The sequence below is a fragment of the Astatotilapia calliptera genome, chromosome 7 (assembly GCF_900246225.1).
Source record: "Astatotilapia calliptera chromosome 7, fAstCal1.2, whole genome shotgun sequence".
Lineage (NCBI taxonomy): Eukaryota > Metazoa > Chordata > Actinopteri > Cichliformes > Cichlidae > Astatotilapia > Astatotilapia calliptera.
In genome coordinates this window covers 37,400,919-37,424,090 of record NC_039308.1, presented here as the reverse complement: position 1 = coordinate 37,424,090, position 23,172 = coordinate 37,400,919, and the positions used below count along the sequence as shown (strand labels likewise).

The 23,172-nt window shown below is 41.0% G+C and overlaps 1 long non-coding RNA gene and 3 other non-coding genes across 5 annotated transcripts; 3 read left to right on the top strand and 1 right to left on the bottom strand.

Moving 5' to 3' along the window:
* Positions 1-3,905: 3,905 nt before the first annotated feature.
* On the bottom strand, positions 3,906-5,885 carry LOC113026140 (uncharacterized). 2 transcript variants are annotated; one of them, XR_003272879.1, is made up of 5 exons: positions 5,343-5,885; positions 5,084-5,251; positions 4,472-5,007; positions 4,277-4,347; positions 3,906-3,981 (listed from the first exon to the last, which is right to left on the bottom strand). It is a non-coding gene; the product is annotated as an uncharacterized LOC113026140 (long non-coding RNA). The 2 variants fall into 2 exon arrangements; XR_003272878.1 differs by having other exon boundaries at positions 3,906-4,347.
* A 6,521-nt stretch (positions 5,886-12,406) lies between these two features.
* Positions 12,407-12,512, top strand: LOC113027517 (U6 spliceosomal RNA). Its single transcript, XR_003273078.1, has one exon. It is a non-coding gene; the product is annotated as a U6 spliceosomal RNA (small nuclear RNA).
* A 2,477-nt stretch (positions 12,513-14,989) lies between these two features.
* On the top strand, positions 14,990-15,095 carry LOC113027516 (U6 spliceosomal RNA). Its single transcript, XR_003273077.1, has one exon. It is a non-coding gene; the product is annotated as a U6 spliceosomal RNA (small nuclear RNA).
* A 1,658-nt stretch (positions 15,096-16,753) lies between these two features.
* LOC113027515 (U6 spliceosomal RNA) lies at positions 16,754-16,859 on the top strand. The gene has a single exon (XR_003273076.1). It is a non-coding gene; the product is annotated as a U6 spliceosomal RNA (small nuclear RNA).
* The last annotated feature ends 6,313 nt before the right edge of the window (positions 16,860-23,172 follow it).

The following is a 23,172-nucleotide window of genomic DNA, read 5'->3' as shown; positions in this document are numbered from 1 at the left end:
ACCTCCCCATTATTATTAATTTCAAGGTAATCTTTGAGCTCTGCCTTTATTACTTTCCTAAATTCTACATCTTTAAGCAGGGATGAATTCAATCTCCAAATTGAAACTTTTGGGTGTACATTCATATCAATCGTTAGGTACAGCGGTGCGTGATCACTTATATCTATCAAGCCCATCTCGCATGTTAAGATTTTATCCCTATCTCTTCCAAACATTAAAAAATAATCTATCCTCGTGTAAAGTGAGTGTGGGGCTGAAAAATGAGAGTAATCCCTCCTTGTAGGAAAGCGATTTCTCCATACATCAATTAAACCCACCTCATCGAACAGTGCTGAGATTCTTTTATATAATGTACTCGATCCCGGCTTCTTTCTTTTAGAGCTATCTAGGTCCGGTTGTAGGCGTATATTCAGATCACCGCCGCAAATTAAAGGGCCTTGAGTTTCTGTCACCATTATGTTAACAATGTACTTAAAAAAGCTTAGGTCACTTCCTGGTGGGGCGTACACATTCATTAGAGTAACCTGATTACCATCAACTGTTCCCCGTACCAGTATAAATCTCCCATCCTTATCTTTAAGTTCAAATGACTTTTCAAAGTTCAGTGCCCTGGAAATCAAGATTACCACGCCCCGTCTGCGGCCTGATTCATACGCTGAGGAGAACATATTTGTAAAACCCATCCTCCTGAGTTTTTCATGTTCATTATTATTCAAGTGTGTCTCTTGTAAATATACTATCTGCGCTCGATCTTTCTTCATTTTATTCAAGATTCGGCTTCGTTTAATGGGGTTCGTGAGCCCATTCACATTAAAAGATATAACCTTAATTCCTCTAGTAGTCATTTATCCGAAATAAAATATCCAGACTTAATTAATTTATCAACTGGTAAACTCCCTTTAACAACCCAAATAATAAACAACCACAATCGTCCAGAATCGGACAAAGAAAAAACAAAACAAGACAAAAAAACAAAAATAATATGTGATTCCAAGGTTGGGGTCAGTCCTAACAGACCCTGGCACGTATATCCCATAGACAGGGGGAAACCTCCCCTTACTGGAGGGCAAGGGCCCCTGCTAGCTCCTTTAAGGTGCATTTCTCCACAGTCTCTCTGCAATCTTAATCATCTAATAAGGGAAAAGTTTTTGTTATCTCACCCATTGCGGCCGCACAGTATATCTCCATTAGTCTCCTGTCGTAGAGGGAGAGCACCTTCTAGATAGCTGAAGCTGCTCACTATTGGGACTTTCTCTATGTCCCTCCGAGTCACACCGCTGCGACTTTCCAATCTTCGCCCACGTCAAATTTGACAGCTGTTCCATTAAAGTCTGCTTCTGGGCAACTTTATCAATCTGAAATCCCCTTGTCCGCATGTCCGCGGTTGCTTCCTCCGCCGTCGCATAAAGCATGGTTCCCTCTTGATAGAAGACCCTTAATTTAGCAGGATAAGGAGTCTGGAACCTTATGTTCTGTTGTTTCAGAGCTCTTTTAGCTTCAGCGTAGCCTTTACGTTTTCGCAGAATAGCTGGTGCATAATCCTGATCGAAATATATTTTCTGACCGTTCAACAGAACAGTCCTCTTGGCCCACGCTTTACGCAAAACTTCTTCCTTGGTGTTGTAACGTGCAAAACAAATCAATATCGAACGTGGGGTTCCCTCTCGGTTCCTCACTGCTCCCGGGGCCCGGTGTGATCTCTCAATACCAAGCTCTGTGCCCTGGGGGAGGTCGAGGCATTCCGTCAATACTTTTTCCACAAAAACTGTCATCGAAGACCCCTCCACTCCTTCAGGGACATTATACAGCCTCAGATTCTTTCGCCGGGCCCGGCTTTCCTGATCCACAATTTTGTTTTCTTGCTCGTTGATAATTTTTAGCATCTTTAGCATCACCTGTTCCGCGTTTTGGACCCGGTCTTCCAGCTTTGCAATGCGGGTTTCTGCTTCGGTTATCCTGTTATTGGCTCTGACCAAGTCGGATTTAAATTCTTGGAACTCTCTTCGAAAGTCCCGTAATTCTTCCAGTATCATGGTCAAGCCCGAGCCTTCATCCATATTGGCCCTAGTATTGACTTCATGTCGAGATGGCGATGCCGCTGCCATAGGCCCTTCGTTTACACGTTCTTCTGCTGAGCTTTTCTGTTTGTCTCTTTTCCCCATGTTCGCCCCGCTTGTAACTCTACTATCTATCAAAAATTGGTAATAATTTTGACACTTCGCGGGGTGAACAAATCATATATGAGAGAGCGCTACTCGTTAGACTGCCATGCGTTGGGATGACGTCACCGGAAACAGCTCACCTACTTTTCCATCCAGTTTTCAGAAACTGCATTAGCCTTGCATGTTTTCATGTTTCTTGGTGTATTCTAATAAGTTAAATAAAAAACAACCTGGCAGGGCAAAAGCTGCTGATAACAATTTGAACCTCTGTAAATGTGAATTCTTACCTTTTTTTTAAAAAAATGTGTATTGTGTTAGTTTGTTCTTTATCTGAAGCTCAGGTGGTCACAACAGGAAAGTATTATCCTGATTAAGCCGGAGTCATGTTAATATATTCATTTAGTGATGGTCACAGAGCGGTCAGTTTACTGAAAATATTGTTTACAGATACAGAAAGTTGTTTCAAAACACTAACCTATGCTCTGAAGAGATCTTCTTAGCTCTTCTAAATGTCACAGTGGAAAAAAACACGGAAAAACCAAAAATCTACAAGAGAATAAATCATTTGGTCATAAAATAAAGCTCATAAAATCAAGACTATAGAACTTGACTACATGCTGAAGTGGCTATTCAGCCATCTGATTCATGTTACAGCAGCTCATGAGTGAATGAACATGGTGCAATAAAAGTACTTTTAAAACTATATTTTTCCAAAAACTTGCATTTACTTGAGTCCAGTTAGGGGTTGGAATGGTGTGTAGTGGTTTTTGGAGTGTAATCATGGGGTTAGAGTGAGCAGTAATTTTACTAGTGCTCCACACTGTGCTACAACCGCTCTGTCCCCTTGTTTCTTAACTGAACCTTTAGTCTGCCTGGCTCTTGAACAACAAAGTATTTTAAAAATGTCGCAAGTTTATGTGGTGATATTCTCATGCATGAGGCAACTACGAAAACAGCAAATAAATAGACATCTGCGTCTTTTCTCCGGAAATGAACATTTTGATCCAATATAGGTAATTCATCAAGATGGCTGGAGAGAGTTTGTAGTTATATACAGTCTGTATAAATTTGGTTAATTTAACAAACATTTGTAGGGAGATGGTTGTTACTGTGAATTTACAGCAGTTACAGTGATTAGTAATAAACAGAGCCAGTGAGACTGAGTCGAGCTTGAGTAGATTTAAGAAAGTGAGTGACCTACGTGTGTCAGTTGGTTTGTGGTGTGGTTTTGATTTTTTCGGTGAGTTAGAATTTTTTGGTTTTAAAGCCAAGTTAAGAATATTCATAGTTTAATTTCCAAAACTTGCATGTGATCTTCAGTCTGTAGCAGATCTACTGACTATCACCTAGCAGCTGGAGCACTCTCAAATGGAGCTCAGTCCACTACTGCCACCTGTGGCCAGGTGCCATATCTCACGACCAGATTAACTTGAGACACACATCTGTACCTGGTTCTATCACCACATTGAGTAGAGGCTGAGTGGCTGCACTTGCATCTGGCATGTGAGTGAAGTTGGCCCCCCACCTTCGTCAAATCTAACAAAAGTGGTATCAAACGTTTGTGCTACGTTTGTGCTGCAAAATTTTTCGTTTGGGGGCCAACTTCACTCACATAAATCATGTGCATTCAAATCTACCCACAAGCATGTTGAAAGATGCAATGCCAGCAATGTGGATTGTCAAGAATTAAACCAATCATTAAGCAAAGACAACAGCGATCATTTCTTCTGTTTATTTAGCATGCATAACATTTGTAGTAGCCTTCTGTACAGTCCACGTACACTGTGTGGTATCACTTTCCGTAGCTGTTGCATTCAATCTGAAAGAAAAATTAGATTGTCAGAGTCATTCGTCTAAAGTCAGGCTGTTGAGTGAAGGAACTAAACATATCTGAATGTGCAGGCACTGCAGATTTCTGTGCAAAAGTCTTATCTGTGGATTGCTCGATGTTTTCATGTGTCCTTTAGGTGCTCCGTGTGTTTAAAGTGCAAAGGCATGCAGGTCACCTGAACTATAAGTTTTCTGTTGGTGCATCAAAGTGACATTTTACCCAGTGATGTTGAAGTAAACCATTTAAGGTGCTTCAGTCTTAGGTATTGATTTGGTTATCTTACCCACTGATCTGTTTCTGCACCCGAGCTTCTCTCACCACAGGCATGACAACTTTCTGTGGACCCCTGCCAAACTGATGTCATTAAACATTAGTCCATAATTAATGCAGCATTTTTTCGCCCCACCATTGTCAAATAGGCACAAACATTACACCGTCATTCCCTTCCAATAAGGTGATTTGGAAAAAGTTTACATACCTCACTTTCCAACTCTTTCCCAGGGGCCAAGTCAACATTCTCAGAAAATAACTTCACCATCTCCTTAGTCATCATCTTCTGGGTCACAGCAAGACTGCACCGGCGATTTCCCCTAACAGGAAGGTGGTGACACTGGTGGTGCTGATGGCCCCTCACAAGGAGCAAACAGTTCCTTCAGTTTTGCTTGGACCCTCTCTTTAGGCTGGAAGTAGTGTGTCAATTGGTCTGTGTTAATCTTGAGAGTCCTCTTTCCCTTCTCTGACACCAAGTTTTGCCCTCCGGCTTCATAATTTTAAAGGGTCCCACCATATCCAAATCCAGTTTGCCACCTTTCCTCTCTTCTTGCCTTATATTTTTCTGCAAAACAAGGTCTCCCACCTGAAAACTATCCTCCTCTCCCCTTTTTGTTTCTCTCCTGTGGATATTTTCTTGGCTGCTTTTGGCATTTTTGGTCACTTCAGCATACACCACCTCCTGAGATTTTAGGCCCTCACAAACTTCACTGAAATGATCATACAGACGCTTTCTTCTGTAATCTGCCAAAATAGAAGGACACCGAGTAACTGAAACTGGATTAAAACATTTTCCCTCAAGTGCATTATAGCATTTTACCTGCATTCCTTTGGGATCTCCAATGGATACCTTGCCTCCCTGCCGAACATGAGGAAAAGGGGGCTTTATTTTGTAGTCACCTGCTTTCTTGTTCTGAGCCCGAACATAGTCAACTGCAGAAATTTGTCCCAGCTCTTTGAGTGGTCAGTCACCAGTTTATTGAGGGATCTGAAATTTGGTAGCATGAAAAAGAAAAATATACTCAATATGCAGTTTTGTGACGTAGTTACAACATTAAATATAAAGGGCAGTACTTAACCTCTGGCTTGTGCCATTTAATTTTTCCACAAGGCCATTTGTTTGGGGATGACATGCTGAGCAGAGGCTTCTTTTGATGCCCAGAGTTTCACACAGGTCATAGATGACCTTGAAAAGTTGATCACATTAGTCATCACAGCTGAAATTACATGTTTGCTTTATTTATTAATGTTGTACCTTGTGGGAAAACTCTGAGCCCTGGTCTGTTAGCAGTCTTTTAGGTGCACCTAATTTGTAAAAGAGATCAAGAATACACCGGTGCCCTCATCTGCTGTTTTACTTTTTAGTGGGTAGGACTCTGTCCATTTGGTGAAATAATCAATCATGACACAAATGTATTGATTACCGCCATTTGTTAAGGTTAGTTTACCAACAAGATCCATTCCAGTGAGCTCAAAGGGCTCTGTGAATTATGAGGAAAAAAGACAAGTGTGTTATATTATGTTTGAAGTATTTGAATAGTATCAACTATTCTGTCTGCATTACTGTAACAACTATTGGAATGTATAATTTTTTCCCTTCCCATATGGAAAAGAAATAGAAAAAACTTGCATCAGATGTGGCCTACTTCATATAGTGAATCATATAAGGCTTACATGATTTACTCATGAAAGTGGCCACTTTCATATATTGTTTTAGGAAGTATCCAAAACATACAAGTTTCATTTATATAATTTTTCTAGGGATCTTATATCTTTTTTCACTCTTGTATGCTTTTCATACAAGTTTCACAAAAGACAGATACAAACTTTATAAGATTTATATACATCCTTTCCATATGGGATGATATTGCCCTGGTTATATTGGCATTGTGGACACTGAGCAACCTAGTGACAAATAGAGTAACATTAAATTCTTAAAAACAGTCTAAATTTCTCCTTGCTTTTCATAATAATCAGCACAATGACTTATAGCTGTAGATAATATGTGTTTGTCAAAACCAACAGAGTACAAACAAAGAAAAGCACAGTAAAACACACACCTTTGTTCATGCTCATCTTGAAGAACTGTACTCACACATTTTTGAATGTCCCCTTCCATGCCAGGGAAGTAATAGTGTGCCATGATAGTCTGAGTCTTCTTCCATCCACAGTGTCCACCAAAGTGGCTGTAATGAAATATCCTTAAGCATTTCATTTGCCTCTTTGGCAGAGCAGACCACTTTCACCAAGTGCTCAGTTTTAGTTTTCTTTCCATCAAGATTAAACGTGTAAAAGCGGGAAAAAAACAAAACAAATGAACACATGAAAGCAGAATAGTACACTCTGATAGTTTACATGAAATAATCAATTGTACTCATCATTTTTCCTGAAGGTCTCAACTCTTCTCTTAATTGTACATCTTTCTCTGCTTCTTGACCCTTCAGCAGTTGTGGAGTTTGCACTCCAGAAGCTCCCTCACAAGTTTGGGCTCCATTTCCCCCACCTACGCCTGTCCATGTATCTATTACACCTGATAACTTACCTACTCCACTGTACCACAAACACACAGAGTCAGAAAGAAAAGAAAGCAAACCAACTGAAACACCCCAGTCACTCACTTTCTTAAATCCACTCACTTTCACAAGCGCTTCTCAATCACCACCCTGGCTATAATTGCTTTCTAACCACTGTAAATTCACTGTAACTACTTTCTCCTCATAAACCCCCAAAGGTTTGTTTTATTCACCAAGCTTATATAGACTGTGTATAACTACCAATTCTCTCCAGCTGTGCTTATCAATTACCTATACTGGCTACTGGTGTTCCTAGCAAACACTACACGATTCTCCAAGGTGAGTTACACAGATGGAATATACAAAGTCCCTACCCTGTTATTTCAGTTAAAATGTGCAGAGAAAAGACTTACCTGGATGATTGAGTATGCATCAAGACATTCTTTTATTAATATTTATTAATATTAATATTTTATTATTATATTATATTATTATAATATTTTTATTTTTAATGTAAATGAGAGCGGCACAAACAGGGGGGGAGTTGACCTCTGATGACATCTAGAAATTTGTATTAATATCTTTAAAATGAATGCAGCACAAACGAAATTTTTTGCAGCACAAACATTTGATACCATTTTTATTTGATTGAAGAAGATTGGGGGGGGGGGGGGGGGGGGGGGGCAACTTCACTCACATGTTAATTTGGTTGTATGTTCCCTCTAATTTTTCATGTGTCCCTGAGCGGTCCCTTGGACCTCTGTGAGCAGACGCAGACAGACAGCAGACGTGTGCACTGTGGTCACGCCAGCGTCGAATCCATCCAAGTTACATGGTTTATTAAAATAATCAAATTACAGCATTTACATTTAATTAACTGCTTTAGCCCACTTACAATGGAAATTTGAAAAAATCTTGTTCATGACCTGTGTAGGATGTTAACACTATTGGAAGTAAAAATAACTTGAACTCCAATTTTGAAAGCACAACTTTCTTTCTTTCTTTTTTTTCTTTCTTTCTTTTTTTTATAAAGCTCTGACTGGTATTATGAGTCTGTGGTCTGGGAGAGAGTCCTGTAACTCTGTCTGCAAAATACAGTATATAATGACCAGTGCTGGGCAATTAATTATATAGTTACTTCTTCAAAAAAGTTACTGAGTTTTGCAAACAACAAAGTTTTTTGCAGCTGTTTACCTAAAAATGCAGCCAAGGCGTTTTTAAATAAACATTTCAAACTATTTACAGAACAATCAGCTGTTCTGCATCAAATTTGATGCCACACAAATTATTTGTGCCACTCCAAAAAATCATTTCTGTCCACTATGAGATAAAGGAGAACAACAGCCTGATACCTGCAGGCCTGACAACAGGAGATGTATCACTCCCGTAACACCTGTAACATTCAGCAGTCGCCTCATTGTTCTGACACACACAACAAAACTATTGACTACACTACACACTAACTACACAACAAAACACACTAACTACACAAGATTAGCGCTAAACGTCGCAAATCTCTCACATCTCAAAACACCGCTGTCACTCGTAAAACTTCCCCCTCCCTAAACAACTAAATGCTATGTTGCCATATCATTTTTTTGATTGGTCGACATGGTACATTTTTCGGTCAATAGGAAAGGGTGGTTTTGGTTTTCTTTTTGCTCACAGGCTTTCGAGCGTTTTCCTTATAAAACGCCGTTTCTCCCCGCAGTAAATATAAACAACGACAGTATTCAGGAAGAAAACCAAACATTACATATAATTTTATCATAACTCTGGTTTTACGTGGCCTATCAACACAATTTAAAAACTGGTATAAAGTCCACACTTTTTCCGTCACAAAAAGCCAGTGTATATAATGATGTGAAATATGTGATCGCTAGCGACTCAGCTATGTTAGCATAATATAAACAGCTGGAGGATGAACACTAACTTTTATCCACTCCATGGCTACTCTTCGCCTGTCTGTTAGTCTCCCTTCGGTGGTAACTAGGTTCTGCATTAAATCTTTGCTTTTTCCATGTGAGATTTTGGATTCCGTTTGATTTTTGTTTGTGCAATTAGTGATCAGCATTCGGCAAGGTAGTCTGTTGCCTGCCTGTCCTCTTGCTTGATTGCCTCTCTCCCTTGGATTCCCTCCAAAGACACCTCTTCCCCTCTAAGCTCTACGGTCCTGCTCTGCCTGTAAGCCTCGGCAATTAATGCAGTCTAGCTGTCTCGCTCCGGGTAACCTGAAGCTGTGTCCAAATTCATGGGCTGCATCCTCCTGAGGACCCGGCCTTCGCGGTCTACGTGAGTCGAGTCCTCAGAAGGTCGGGTAGGCCGGAAGTAAACGGCTGGGGAAATTGGACGGTCTAGCCGTCTGATTAGCGTCACCGCTGTCTCGGTGGAGTTTAATAAACTCGGCCATCTGCTCCTTGCTATCTAAAATATAACAGGACACTGGCGTAAATTCTCGACCGTCTCACACTTCTGTTTAATCATTTTTCTGTTTGACTTTTATTGAGCGGTGTAAAAACCAAGGAGGAACCCACCCGGGGGATTAATAAAGTTTTATTTTATCTAATCTAATCTAATAACTTTAATCTCAGCCAAACCGATTTACTCACGAACAAATAAAACACTGAAAAAACCCAAACAATAACATTTTTAGGTTGTCTAACTGACTTATATATTATGTTTAACCTGAGTAGCAAAAGGCCGCGGTGATCTGAAAATGATGTGCTGGGAGTTGTGCCATTCTCGGCGGCTTCAGTGACCCTCGAGCTCTCGGCTAGCTATCGAGCTGGTGGGTAGCAGACGTCTCCGAAAACGTCGAAGCGTTTTTGCAAATATGCGATATCTTGATAAATCAAGCAGATATTTGAAGTTTACACACCCACATTCTCGCCTGAAAATATGTTAAAAGTTTATTTTGTGACCCAGAAAGATTAATAAGAGTAATTTTAAAACTTGGTAGAAAACTGGAGTTTGTCTGGGCCGCGCTATGAATTCTGGGATATGGTAGGCCACTAAGGACACACCCGACCCATCCTTCAAATTTGGTGAAAAGGAGGACGCATTTGTCGGCTGCATTCGGAGGAGTCTACGAATTTGGACAGCCTTCGGCACATCGCTGTGACGTAATCGGTCTACAAATGCGTCCTCAGGAGGATGCAGCCCATGAATTTGGACACAGCTTGAGTGCTATTAATTGTGTCTCCCCTTTCTCTTGAAGTTCCCCCATGGGCGCCGCGCTCCTCATTTTCCCCCAAAGCGTGAGCCTTAGTCTTTTGTTCCCCCGACTTCGTTAAAGATTCATGAGTTAATCAATAAATCTGTACATATTTTGGAGTTTTGAGTCTGCTTTTTGGGGTCCAATTACCTGTACACTCTGTGATCCGTGACATAGTCATTAATATACTGCTGCATGAGCTGGGCTGTTGTAGCATCGTAAGGTTTTAAAAACTAAGCTTTAAAATCAATAGCGGTAATAAAAACGGAGAGAGGCCGACGGAGATCACTGCCTTTTTTTAGGGGTTTGTTCAGATTAAATACTGCAAGATACAAAGAATTAAAAAATGTTAAAAACACAACACCCTTAATAAACACAGAGTAGTTTCGACCCGGAAGCAGGTACGTCATCACCTGCCGGAGCAGGGGTTTGAATTTGATTTTGGATTTAACAGGATGCCAGTGAAGAGAGTGGCTTTCTAGTCCCTGTCAGTACTCTTGCTGCAGCATTTTGGATTAACTGAAGGCTTTTCAGGGAGTTTTTAGGCCATCCTGATAATAATGAATTACAGTAGTTCAGCCTAGAAGTAATAAATGCATGAACTAGTTTTTCAGCTTCACTCTGAGACAGGATATTTCTAATTTTAGAGATATCATCATCATCATCTTCTTCTTCTTCTTCTTCTTCTTCTTCTTCTTCTTCTTCATCATCATCTTTATTTATAAAACACTTTAAAACAACCACAGCATATGCAAAGTGCTGTACATTGGAATATAATAATAAAATTACATAAAATATAATTAAAAGCCAAATAAAGTTTAAAAAAAAAAAGGTCAAATAAATAATTAGTTAGCTTGTCTTGCATTTAAATTAGTTGTTAACTAAGTCTCCCTGAGGTCAGAAGCCAAAGAATAAAAATGGGTTTTAACACGTGTTTTAAAAGCGGACAGTGAAGGGGCCTTTCTAATGTGCAAGGGCAAGTTATTCCATAATTTAGGAGCAAGGATAGAAAAGGCCCTGTCCCCTCTGAGCTTCCTCCTGGATCTCAGTCCTTCCAGGAGCAACTGGTCAGCTGACCTACGAGACTGACAGGGTGTGTAAGGATGAAGAAGCTCAGAGAGGTAAGGCCGGGCCAAGATTGTTAAAGCGTTTAAAAACAAACATAAGAATTTTAAAATGTTTGTACACAGGCAGCCAGTCCAGTGAGGCAAGCACAGGGGTTATATGCTCTCTCTTATGCTCTTTTTTATATTGTGCAATTGAAAAAAGCAGTCCTACATATTTATTTAATATGTGCATTGAAGGACATATCCTGGTCAGAAATTACTCCAAGGTTCCTCACAGTGTTACTGGAGGCCAAGGTAATGCCATCCAGAGTAAGAATCTGGTTAGATACCATATTTTTGAGATTTTCATGGCCGAGTACAATAAACTCAGTTTGATCACCGTTAAGAAGCAGAAAATTAGAGGTCCTCCAGGTCTTTGTCTTTAGACATTCCTGAAGTTTAACTAACTGGTGTGTGTTATCTGGCTTCATGGATAGATAGAGCTGGGTGTCATCTGCATAGCAGTGAAAATGTATGCTATGCCTTCTGATGATACCGCCTATGGGAAGCATGTATAATATAAATTGAAGGAAGAAGAATGCCTTGGTGTTATTCAAAAAAAACAAAACAGAAAAGAACATAACAGCTGTCTTGAACTAACGTTAGTGTAGAGACGTCCCTAATAGAGCTAATAGATGAGGGGCTGCTGGAGGTCACACATTAGCTGGACCAACCTGGAGAGTCACCAAAGCCAAGGAGGTCATACACAATGAACATAATCAACTTTTTGGGATAATTGAGAGTGGTTTTAAAATGGGAGCTGTTTCAGAGGCAGTCAGCAGCAGAATGATAAGCAGAATGAGTCCAGGTCCTGCTGGGATTCAGAAAAACCTCCGGATCTGAGTCCTGATGCAAGATCCAGACCCTGTGGAGGTCTTTCTGTTTGAGTGCAGCAGGGCCGGGTTTCTCTCTCCTCCCCCCTCCTGATGGTGTCTCTCTCCCAGCCTGCAGGGCGGGTGAAGGTCAGTCGGGGGTGGGAGGGTTGTTGAGTCGGCTTTTGTTCTGCTGCCTTCAGCCGTCCAATCAGCAGCGTGTGAGTACAACTGATCTGTGTATATTACCCACAATGCCTCCGTGTGTCTCACAGGCTCAAAGTGAAAGCAGAGAATGAGGAACAGACTCAGACTGGCGCTCTCTGAGCCTCTGTGTCTTCTTACAGATGTATAACCGACCCAGCAGCACCCAGACGTGTTTCTGCTGCAGTTTCCCATCAGTTTAAACGCAGTTTAAGCCTCTTCCCACTGTAACCGTGACTCAGACAGCTTCCGTGACGGAGGGCTTTAAATAGCTCCCGGGTCCTTGGAGCTGTCGTGTTACTTCGGTAGCACATATACTAAAATTGGAACGATACAGAGAAGATTAGCATGGCCCCTGCGCAAGGATGACACGCAAATTCGTGAAGCGTTCCTCATTTTCCCTTTTAAAACACGCACAAAATCTGTGTTTAATCATTCTTTAGCTGACTGACTGTAAAGTTAAATCAAGAAGGAAGTGCCTCTGACTCCGCCCCCTGGTGGTAGAGAGTCTAATTAGTGTGTGTTATCTGGCTTCATGGATCGATAAAGTTGGGTGTTATCTGCAGATCAGTGAAAATGTATTCTGTACCTTCTAATGATACTGCGTAAGGGAAGTTTGTGTAAGGCAAAAATTAAAAACATCACAGGAGGCGCCGCTGGAGGTCACACATTAGCTGGACCAACCTGGAGAGTCAGCACTTGCTCCTTTTGTTGGACGTTTTAAGCTCATAATGGATGTCATATTGACGAATGGAGGCCATTCTGAGAGTTCACGTGTTTGTCCTGCTACAGCCCTTAATGTGAAAAATCTCACATTAAGGGCTGTAGCAGGACAAACACGTGTTGGTGTTGGAGTCAGACACAATATTAAAATATGTCATTCTTTATGTTAAATTAGATACAAGTATATACATTCATTCTTCTGTATTTACTGTCATTAAAACACACAGTTGACCTGAGTTGTACTTCAACTTGGGCAGGACTTTCATTTTGAAGGAAATCCCCTCCATCACCACCACCACCCTACCTGTGGATGGACAGAGATCATGACCAGAGATACTGTGAGTGTTACCCAAACAGAGAAAATCTGATTTTCATACATTTAAAGATTTTCAAGACTCGCTGAATCCAAATATACGCAGAGATGAAGTTTGTTTCCTCTGCTGTCTGAGTCAAAATGAATGACATGAGTGTTGAGATGAATTCCTCAGCAGGCTGCAGTGGCCCTGAGGAGTAAAACTGGGGGGTGTTTTTCCACAACCATCTATGGATTACCTTATATTTTAATTACCTTTCAAAGTAAATTCCACAGAAGAAAATAAAGATAAAAAAAGAGAAGTGGCTCCTGTGTGCGCCAGACTCCATTCAATATTTATATAAATTACTGTGTCCTTGGTTTCCAACCAAGAAAGTGAGTTTTATAGCAACTCCAAAGTTGTGCTTGAATTATGCAGGGAGGTTTAATAAATTCAACAATGGATGTTGGTTACAGAGAATTTCTCCTCAGCAGAGCTGTGCAGCCCTCATGTAGCATCCCAACCGAAAAACTCAAATAAAAAAAACAAAAACATGAAGGTCAAGTATTCCCCACAGTGTGAGCCGATTTTCTCAGCAGGATGTGTACCTCTGCTTAGAATAATGTTCGAAGCCGTATTTCACAAATGTACAAGTTTGTCTTTTGTGAATTAAGCATGTTAATCTGCAATAATAAAGGTGTTTTTTCTGACCTACATTTCAAACTTAAAACCATCATTTTAACCGTTCAGTTCTCCAAACTTTCATGAAGCTGGGCTAAAGCCGTTCACCATCACCTGTCCTCCTTAAGATGGGAGATTGTGGGAAGAAACCCGTTATAAGCCTGAAAGTCTGATCAATATTTTATTCTGGATTTGTAGGTTGACCCGACTGGTTTACTCCGTGGTGTCATGAGTCATCTTTGTGACCTTGTTAATGATTTGATCAAAGTAATTTATACTTTTAATGGACATCTGTGATGTGGATGATTTCCTCCTTTCGCACTCCCACTATGCAGCTTGCAGTCAGACAGCGATGCCCTGAGATTGCTAAATATTACAATTTTTATACGGAGTCTGGTGAGGTCTGTCGTCTTAAATCAGAGACTCTTATATCTCAGTGTCGCCCTTGTGTGGCAGGTTGGTGGAGCTGCAGGTTTTGTTTTTGTCATTTAAACAAAAGCAGACTTCCTCCTTCAGTTTAACGCAGGAAAATAAAGACAGCAAAGCAGTTTTTAGTCCACACATACACTTAATGTTCAGAGGCAGCATTCAGTATAACAATAATTAAGAGAGGTTTTAAAATAGAGGCCAGATCAGGAGCTGTTTCAGAGGCAGTCAGCAGCAGAATGAGTCCAGGTCCTGCTGGGATTCAGAAAAATCTCCATATCTGAGTCCTGATGCAAAATCCGGACCCTGTGGAGGTCTTTCTGTTTGAGTGCAGCAGGGCCGGGTTTCTCTCTCCTCCCCCCTCCTGATGGTGTCTCTCTCCCAACCTGCAGGGCGGGTGAAGGTCAGTCGGGGGTGGGAGGAGGGTTGTTGAGTCGGCTTTTGTTCTGCTGCCTTCAGCCGTCCAATCAGCAGCGTGTGAGTACAACTGATCTGTGTATATTACCCACAATGCCTCCGTGTGTCTCACAGGCTCAAAGTGAAAGCAGAGAATGAGGAACAGACTCAGACTGGCGCTCTCTGAGCCTCTGTGTCTTCTTACAGATGTATAACCGACCCAGCAGCACCCAGACGTGTTTCTGCTGCAGTTTCCCATCAGTTTAAACGCAGTTTAAGCCTCTTCCCACTGTAACCGTGACTCAGACAGCTTCCGTGACGGAGGGCTTTAAATAGCTCCCGGGTCCTTGGAGCTGTCGTGTTACTTCGGTAGCACATATACTAAAATTGGAACGATACAGAGAAGATTAGCATGGCCCCTGCGCAAGGATGACACGCAAATTCGTGAAGCGTTCCTCATTTTCCCTTTTAAAACACGCACAAAATCTGTGTTTAATCATTCTTTAGCTGACTGACTGTAGCTCCTGTGCGCGCCAGACTTCGTTCAATATTTAGCTAAATTACTTTGTCTTTGGTTTGTAATCAATAAAGCGAGTTTTATATCAACCCCAACGTTGTACATGAATTATGCAGGGGGGGGGGGGGGGGGGGGGGGGGGGGTTAATAAATTCGGCGATGGTTGTTGGTGACAGAGAGTTTCTGCTCTGCAGAGCTTTGCAGCCCTCATGTAGCATCCCAGCCAAATGTCTGAAATAAAAAACATGAAGTTCAAATATTTCCCACAGTGTGAGCCGATTTCCTCAGGAGGTTGTGGAGCTAGAATAATATTTGAAGCCGTATTTTGCAAATGTACGAGTTTGTCTTTTGTGAATTAATGCAGAGCATGTTCATTTGCTGTAATAAATGTGTTTTTTCTGACCTACATTTCAAAATTAAAAGCACAATTTTTAACTGCCCAGTTCTTCAAATGTTAGTGAAGCTGGGCTAAAGTCTTTCACAGTCACCGGTCCTCCTTCAGGCGGGGATTGTGGGAAGAAAACCGACGTCTACTGAGCTTGGAAAGAAAAGAGTCTGGACTTCTTTAAGTTGCTTGAAGACGTTTCACCTCTCACCCGAGAAGCTTCTTCAGTTCTAGGGTCACATGGTGGAGAGTCCAGAAGAAAACCGACATAAACCTGAAAATCTCACAAATATTCTACGCCGGTTTGTAACCTGGTCCAACTAGTTTAGTGCAGGCTGTCATGAGTCATCTTTGTGACGTTGTTAATACTTTGATCAGAAGTAACTGATAATTTTAATGAGATTGGTGATGCGGCTGATTTCCTCCTCTTGCAGTCACACTCCTCAGCTTCGCGTCCACACAGCGACGCCCTGAGGCAGCCACTGGAACTGCGGCTGGTGTTTTAAGAGATAAGAGATAACGCTTTATTGTCGTTGCAGTCATACCTAGTGCAATAGTACAACGAAATTGCAAAACTGTCCCACGTTGGCAATACGTACAACACAACACAAACAAGAGAACACAACACAGTAACTTAATAAATAAAAAGAATGAGTGTATATTTTTATTGCACATTATTAGTATTATTTTTATTGTCCATAAAGGCAGATATTCAGGTCAGCTTGGACCTGATTGGCTGCTGTCAGCTGTTAGCATTGATTAGGGCTATTGCGCTGTTGTACAAGCTGTCCTGGAGTCTGTTTGTCCGCGACCTCCGCAGCCTGAAGGAGCTGATCCGCGTTTTTGCCCACAATAAGCTGAGATTCTGAAATATACTATGTGCCGAATTTCCCACCAAGTGGTAATGAGTAATGTTCTGCCTTCAGCCGTCCAATCAGCAGCGTGTGAGTACAACCGATTTGTGTATATTACCCACAATGCCTCAGTGTGTCTCACGGGCTCAAAGTGAAAGCAGAGAATGAGGAACAGACTCAGACTGGCGCTCTCTGAGCCTCTGTGTCTTCTTACAGATGTATAACCGACCCAGCAGCACCGAGACGTGTTTCTGCTGCAGTTTCCCATCAGTTTAAACGCAGTTTAAGCCTCTTCCCACTGTAACCGTGACTCAGACAGCTTCCGTGACGGAGGGCTTTAAATAGCTCCCGGGTCCTTGGAGCTGTCGTGTTACTTCGGTAGCACATATACTAAAATTGGAACGATACAGAGAAGATTAGCATGGCCCCTGCGCAAGGATGACACGCAAATTCGTGAAGCGTTCCTCATTTTCTCTTTTAAAAACACGCACAAAATCTGTGTTTAATCATTCTTTAGCTGACTGACTGTAAAGTTAAATCATGCAGGAAGTGCCTCTGACTCCGCCCCCTGGTGGTACACAAGCAGGCGATGGCAGCGGTGCCGAAACATTTAAATTTTAAGATTTAGGATTTTTGTCCACATGCTAAGTTCTGCTTCTCCTGCACGACTTTTACTGAGATCACAGCAGGATTGTAACATGAGATCAGTGTGAAGTTTAAAGCCGCACATTATGCTGTAAACGTTCCTGATCAGAGGCTGGTTCGGTGCTCAGAAACGTGTTTAACAGCAGTTAAGTAATATTTTTATATTATTAAAATATTTATAAAATTAATGAGTGCGTGTTAAAAGAGAGAGAGGGGACACTTAAACGCTCTGAATTGAAATGTAAACTTTGATCAGAGTTAATGAAGTTTTTATATCCTGTTGGTCTCTGAAGATAGGGTTAGTGTGGATAATGCTTCAGTCCTGTGCCAGGACCAGAAGTACACAAATACTTAGATACTCAGAAGTACAGAACAGCCTCAGGGCGAAGCTGAAGTACTGATTTATCTTTAAAGAAATGGAGAAGTTGAGGCTCTGAAATATGCTTAAAGGTTAAAACGGCAGCAGATTTCTGTAACATTTGTTATGTTTAGTTCTTTATAGACTCGTTCACGCTCGGCCTGTCTCTCCTCAGACGACGGAGCTAACCTGTAGTAAGCAGTGATAAAGTGTGTCTGTAGAAAATGTCCTTCTCATTCTGCAGTGTTTCCTCCTGACATGGAGGCCACGGACCGACTCCTCAGTGTGACTTAATATCTGAAATGTGTGGTGGAGTGTAAAGACCTTCATCACTGACACTGATGTTTCTAATTGAACTCCATCATATGACTGTGAATATCTCAAAAATTGGTCTGAGCTGAAATCACACAGAAGTGAACTCTGTTATCAAATCAGGTGTAATTGTAATTCAATCATGTTTGCACTGTTTTGTTTTTTTTTTTTTTTTTTTTTATATTCTTTATTTCTACAATATTACCTCATAAAGATGATTACAGGCATTAATTAACACAGTTTACAAGAGAAAAACGAAACAAAACGAGAAGAAAGACAGATAGAAAGAAAGAGAAAGAAAAAAAAAAAAAAAAAAAAAAAAAGGAAAAAAAAATATATATATATAAAATAAAAGGAGAAAGCTCTGTCGGGAGTAAACAATTAACTAAATTGGTGGTTTCAAGCTTTAAAGAGAAAATTCGGTTTATAGGTATTAACGTATTGGACCCACTTATCCCAGCACAGATGGAACCAGGCCATCCTGTCATTAACATGAGCTGTTACTTCCTCCATCCTATATATCTCTAACGTAATTTCCCACCATAATGACAAAGTCGGTATGTCTTGCGAGGACCATTTCTTTGTTATACATTTCTTACTTGCAACCAATAAAGCTCGTAACAGACATATGTCACTTTTGGACCAGTTCTGCGGTATACAGCCAAAAAAAATTGTCTTCATATCCTGAGGGAATGTACAGTTAAAAATGCCTTGTAATATACCATGAATGTCTTTCCAGTAAGTCCGTAGCACAGGACAGTCCCACATAATATGGGTGTGATGGGCTCCTTGGTATCCACAGTTTCGCCAGCACACGGGAGGATTCCCATCATAGTGAGCCTTTTGACATGGAGTGATAAAGAACCTTATCAGAGTTTTCCATCCGAACTCCCTCCAGCTTTTGGAGGAAGTACTCCTCCATTGCCATTCCCACATCTGAGTCCATTCTTCCCTAGAAATACACATCCCTCCCTCCTTTTCCCATAACATCTTCACATAATCAGTTGAGTGTGGAAGCTTATTCATAAAAAAATTGTACCAAAAAAAAATGAGTCTTGTGTCAACATCCCCACTGTACGCCTGTCTAAATAAAGTTACCAATTCCACGTTAGTATTTGACATCTGACCGATTGTTGTCTTTATATAGTGTCTTATTTGCAAGTATCGAAAAAAATCCTGTTTTTCTAGATTGTGTCTCTGTTTCAGCATGTCAAAACTAATAAGGTTCCCATCCTTTATCAAACTATCATATGTAGATAACCCTTTAGCAGGCCAGCTTTTAAAACGTGAGTCCAATTTATTCGGGGGTAAAGTCAGAATCATATGCATACCATTTGAATAAAGCCAAATCCTGTTCAAGTTTGAATTCTTTCACAACTTTTCTCCATATATTAAGTGTGCACGACACCCAGGGGTTATGAATCTTGTCAATATATTTTCGAATATTCGAGTCCATCAGGACAGCTTGTATTGGGGAGGAAAATATATTCTCCTCTATAGTCTTCCAGTGTGCTTGGTAGCTTGTATCACACCAATTAACCACCGTTTTCAACTGAGCAGCCCGATAATAATTTTTTAGTGATGGCAACCCCCATCCTCCCACCTTCTTATGTAATTGTAAAGTTTTAAAACAAACCCTCGGCCGCTTCCCCCCCCCATATAAACCGCGATATTATTTTATCCCATTCATTGAAACGACTTGGATCAATGAATATTGGTAGTGTTTGGAATAAATATAATATTCTTGGCAAGATATTCATTTTAATAGATTCAACTCGTGAGTGTAAAGAAAGAAAGGGGATCATGTTCCATCGCCTAATATCACCCACTATTCTCCTTTGTAGAGAACCAAAATTCTCCTCAAATAGTTTAGTTAAATCCTTGGGAATAACAACTCCTAGATATTTCAATGATTGTGCTTGCCAATTCATTGGATATTGAACAACCATGTGAGCTGGGGGGTTGTAGTTATAGCTGAGAATTTGAGTTTTAGACATATTAATTTTATATCCAGAGAGTTTCCCAAATTTTTGACACAGATTCATCAGCGAAGGCAAGGAGTTAGTGGGCTGATCTAAATAGATCAATATGTCATCCGCATAACAAGCGAGCTTGTGTTCCTGTCCTGCAATAGTGATCCCCTTAATGTCTTTATTTTGTCTAATTGATTGTGCCAAGGGTTCTAAGTACAATGCAAACAGGAGCGGGGACCAAGCACAGCCTTGTTTATTTCCTCTCTGGCAGGACGAAGCTATTTGAGAGAGAACCATTAACTTTAATTCTTGCGGTGGGGTTAGTGTATAGTGCCCTCACCGTATCAACAATTCCCTTATGTAAGCCGAATTTATCCAGGACTTTATATAGAAAGTCCCAATTTACAGAATCAAAGGCTTTTTCTGCATCAATACTCATAAGCATGGCTGTACTCTTAGATGTCTGTATCTGATGTATTACATGAAGAGTTCTACGTATATTATCCTGGGTCTGTCGTCGTCTTATAAACCCCGTTTGATCATTGCTAATTAAGTCAGGTAAAAATTCTTCCATTCTCCTGGCCATTATCGAAGTAAACAATCTATAATCTATGTTAAGGACAGAAATAGGTCTATATGAGCCACACTCCATTTTGTCTTTCCCTTCTTTCGGAATAGCCGAAATAATTGCCTCCTTCCAACTCGGTGGAATTTGCGCTGTTTTTAACACCCAGTTAAAAGTAGTAAGTAGTGTAGGGATCAAATCCTGTTTGAATTCCCGATACCACTCCGCGGTGTAACCATCGGAGCCTGGTGACTTATTTGATTTCAGCCTATTGATGGCATTCACAAGTTCAGCTTCGGTCACCTCCGCTATCATCGTTTTATTTTGTTCCTCGTTAAAGCTTGGTAGGCATAAAGAGTTCAGGAAGTTGTCCATTTCGTGTTCAGCCCCCCCTGGGACTCCCGCATATAATGTTTTATAAAATGATTCAAAGGCGTTCTGTATCTTGCAAGGATGAGTCATTATATTCCCCGTCTCTGGGTGTTTGATTTTAGTTACAGTATTCTCCGCTATCTTCTTCTTAAGTTTCCATGCTAAAATTTTCATTGATTGCGATCCTCCATCATAATGTTTCTGTTTCAAATATAACAATTTTCTCTTTATCGTCTGTATACTCTGCGTATTTATTTCATTTCTAATCATTGTTAGTTTCTGCAAGGTGCCCGCTGAAGGCTTATGTTTGTGCTCACTTTCTAATTGTTTTTGAATCGCTTGTAAATCTTCCATTTTTTTCTCTCTTGCTTTTTTTTGGAAGGAGGCAAATGCTATAATCTTCCCCCTCATAACAGCTTTTAATGCGTCCCATAGTATCGGGGGTAAAACCTCCCCATTATCATTAATTTCAAGGTAATCTTTGAGCTCTGCCTTTATTACTTTCCTAAATTCTACATCTTTAAGCAGGGATGAATTCAATCTCCAAATTGAAACTTTTGGGTGTACATTCATATCAATCGTTAGGTACAGCGGTGCGTGATCACTTATATCTATCAAGCCCATCTCGCATGTTAAGATTTTATCCCTATCTCTTCCAAACATTAAAAAATAATCTATCCTCGTGTAAAGTGAGTGTGGGGCTGAAAAATGAGAGTAATCCCTCCTTGTAGGAAAGCGATTTCTCCATACATCAATTAAACCCACCTCATCGAACAGTGCTGAGATTCTTTTATATAATGTACTCGATCCCGGCTTCTTTCTTTTAGAGCTATCTAGGTCCGGTTGTAGGCGTATATTCAGATCACCGCCGCAAATTAAAGGGCCTTGAGTTTCTGTCACCATTATGTTAACAATGTACTTAAAAAAGCTTAGGTCACTTCCTGGTGGGGCGTACACATTCATTAGAGTAACCTGATTACCATCAACTGTTCCCCGTACCAGTATAAATCTCCCATCCTTATCTTTAAGTTCAAATGACTTTTCAAAGTTCAGTGCCCTGGAAATCAAGATTACCACGCCCCGTCTGCGGCCTGATTCATACGCTGAGGAGAACATATTTGTAAAACCCATCCTCCTGAGTTTTTCATGTTCATTATTATTCAAGTGTGTCTCTTGTAAATATACTATCTGCGCTCGATCTTTCTTCATTTTATTCAAGATTCGGCTTCGTTTAATGGGGTTCGTGAGCCCATTCACATTAAAAGATATAACCTTAATTCCTCTAGTAGTCATTTATCCGAAATAAAATATCCAGACTTAATTAATTTATCAACTGGTAAACTCCCTTTAACAACCCAAATAATAAACAACCACAATCGTCCAGAATCGGACAAAGAAAAAACAAAACAAGACAAAAAAACAAAAATAATATGTGATTCCAAGGTTGGGGTCAGTCCTAACAGACCCTGGCACGTATATCCCATAGACAGGGGGAAACCTCCCCTTGCTGGAGGGCAAGGGCCCCTGCTAGCTCCTTTAAGGTGCATTTCTCCACAGTCTCTCTGCAATCTTAATCATCTAATAAGGGAAAAGTTTTTGTTATCTCACCCATTGCGGCCGCACAGTATATCTCCATTAGTCTCCTGTCGTAGAGGGAGAGCACCTTCTAGATAGCTGAAGCTGCTCACTATTGGGACTTTCTCTATGTCCCTCCGAGTCACACCGCTGCGACTTTCCAATCTTCGCCCACGTCAAATTTGACAGCTGTTCCATTAAAGTCTGCTTCTGGGCAACTTTATCAATCTGAAATCCCCTTGTCCGCATGTCCGCGGTTGCTTCCTCCGCCGTCGCATAAAGCATGGTTCCCTCTTGATAGAAGACCCTTAATTTAGCAGGATAAGGAGTCTGGAACCTTATGTTCTGTTGTTTCAGAGCTCTTTTAGCTTCAGCGTAGCCTTTACGTTTTCGCAGAATAGCTGGTGCATAATCCTGATCGAAATATATTTTCTGACCGTTCAACAGAACAGTCCTCTTGGCCCACGCTTTACGCAAAACTTCTTCCTTGGTGTTGTAACGTGCAAAACAAATCAATATCGAACGTGGGGTTCCCTCTCGGTTCCTCACTGCTCCCGGGGCCCGGTGTGATCTCTCAATACCAAGCTCTGTGCCCTGGGGGAGGTCGAGGCATTCCGTCAATACTTTTTCCACAAAAACTGTCATCGAAGACCCCTCCACTCCTTCAGGGACATTATACAGCCTCAGATTCTTTCGCCGGGCCCGGCTTTCCTGATCCACAATTTTGTTTTCTTGCTCGTTGATAATTTTTAGCATCTTTAGCATCACCTGTTCCGCGTTTTGGACCCGGTCTTCCAGCTTTGCAATGCGGGTTTCTGCTTCGGTTATCCTGTTATTGGCTCTGACCAAGTCGGATTTAAATTCTTGGAACTCTCTTCGAAAGTCCCGTAATTCTTCCAGTATCATGGTCAAGCCCGAGCCTTCATCCATATTGGCCCTAGTATTGACTTCATGTCGAGATGGCGATGCCGCTGCCATAGGCCCTT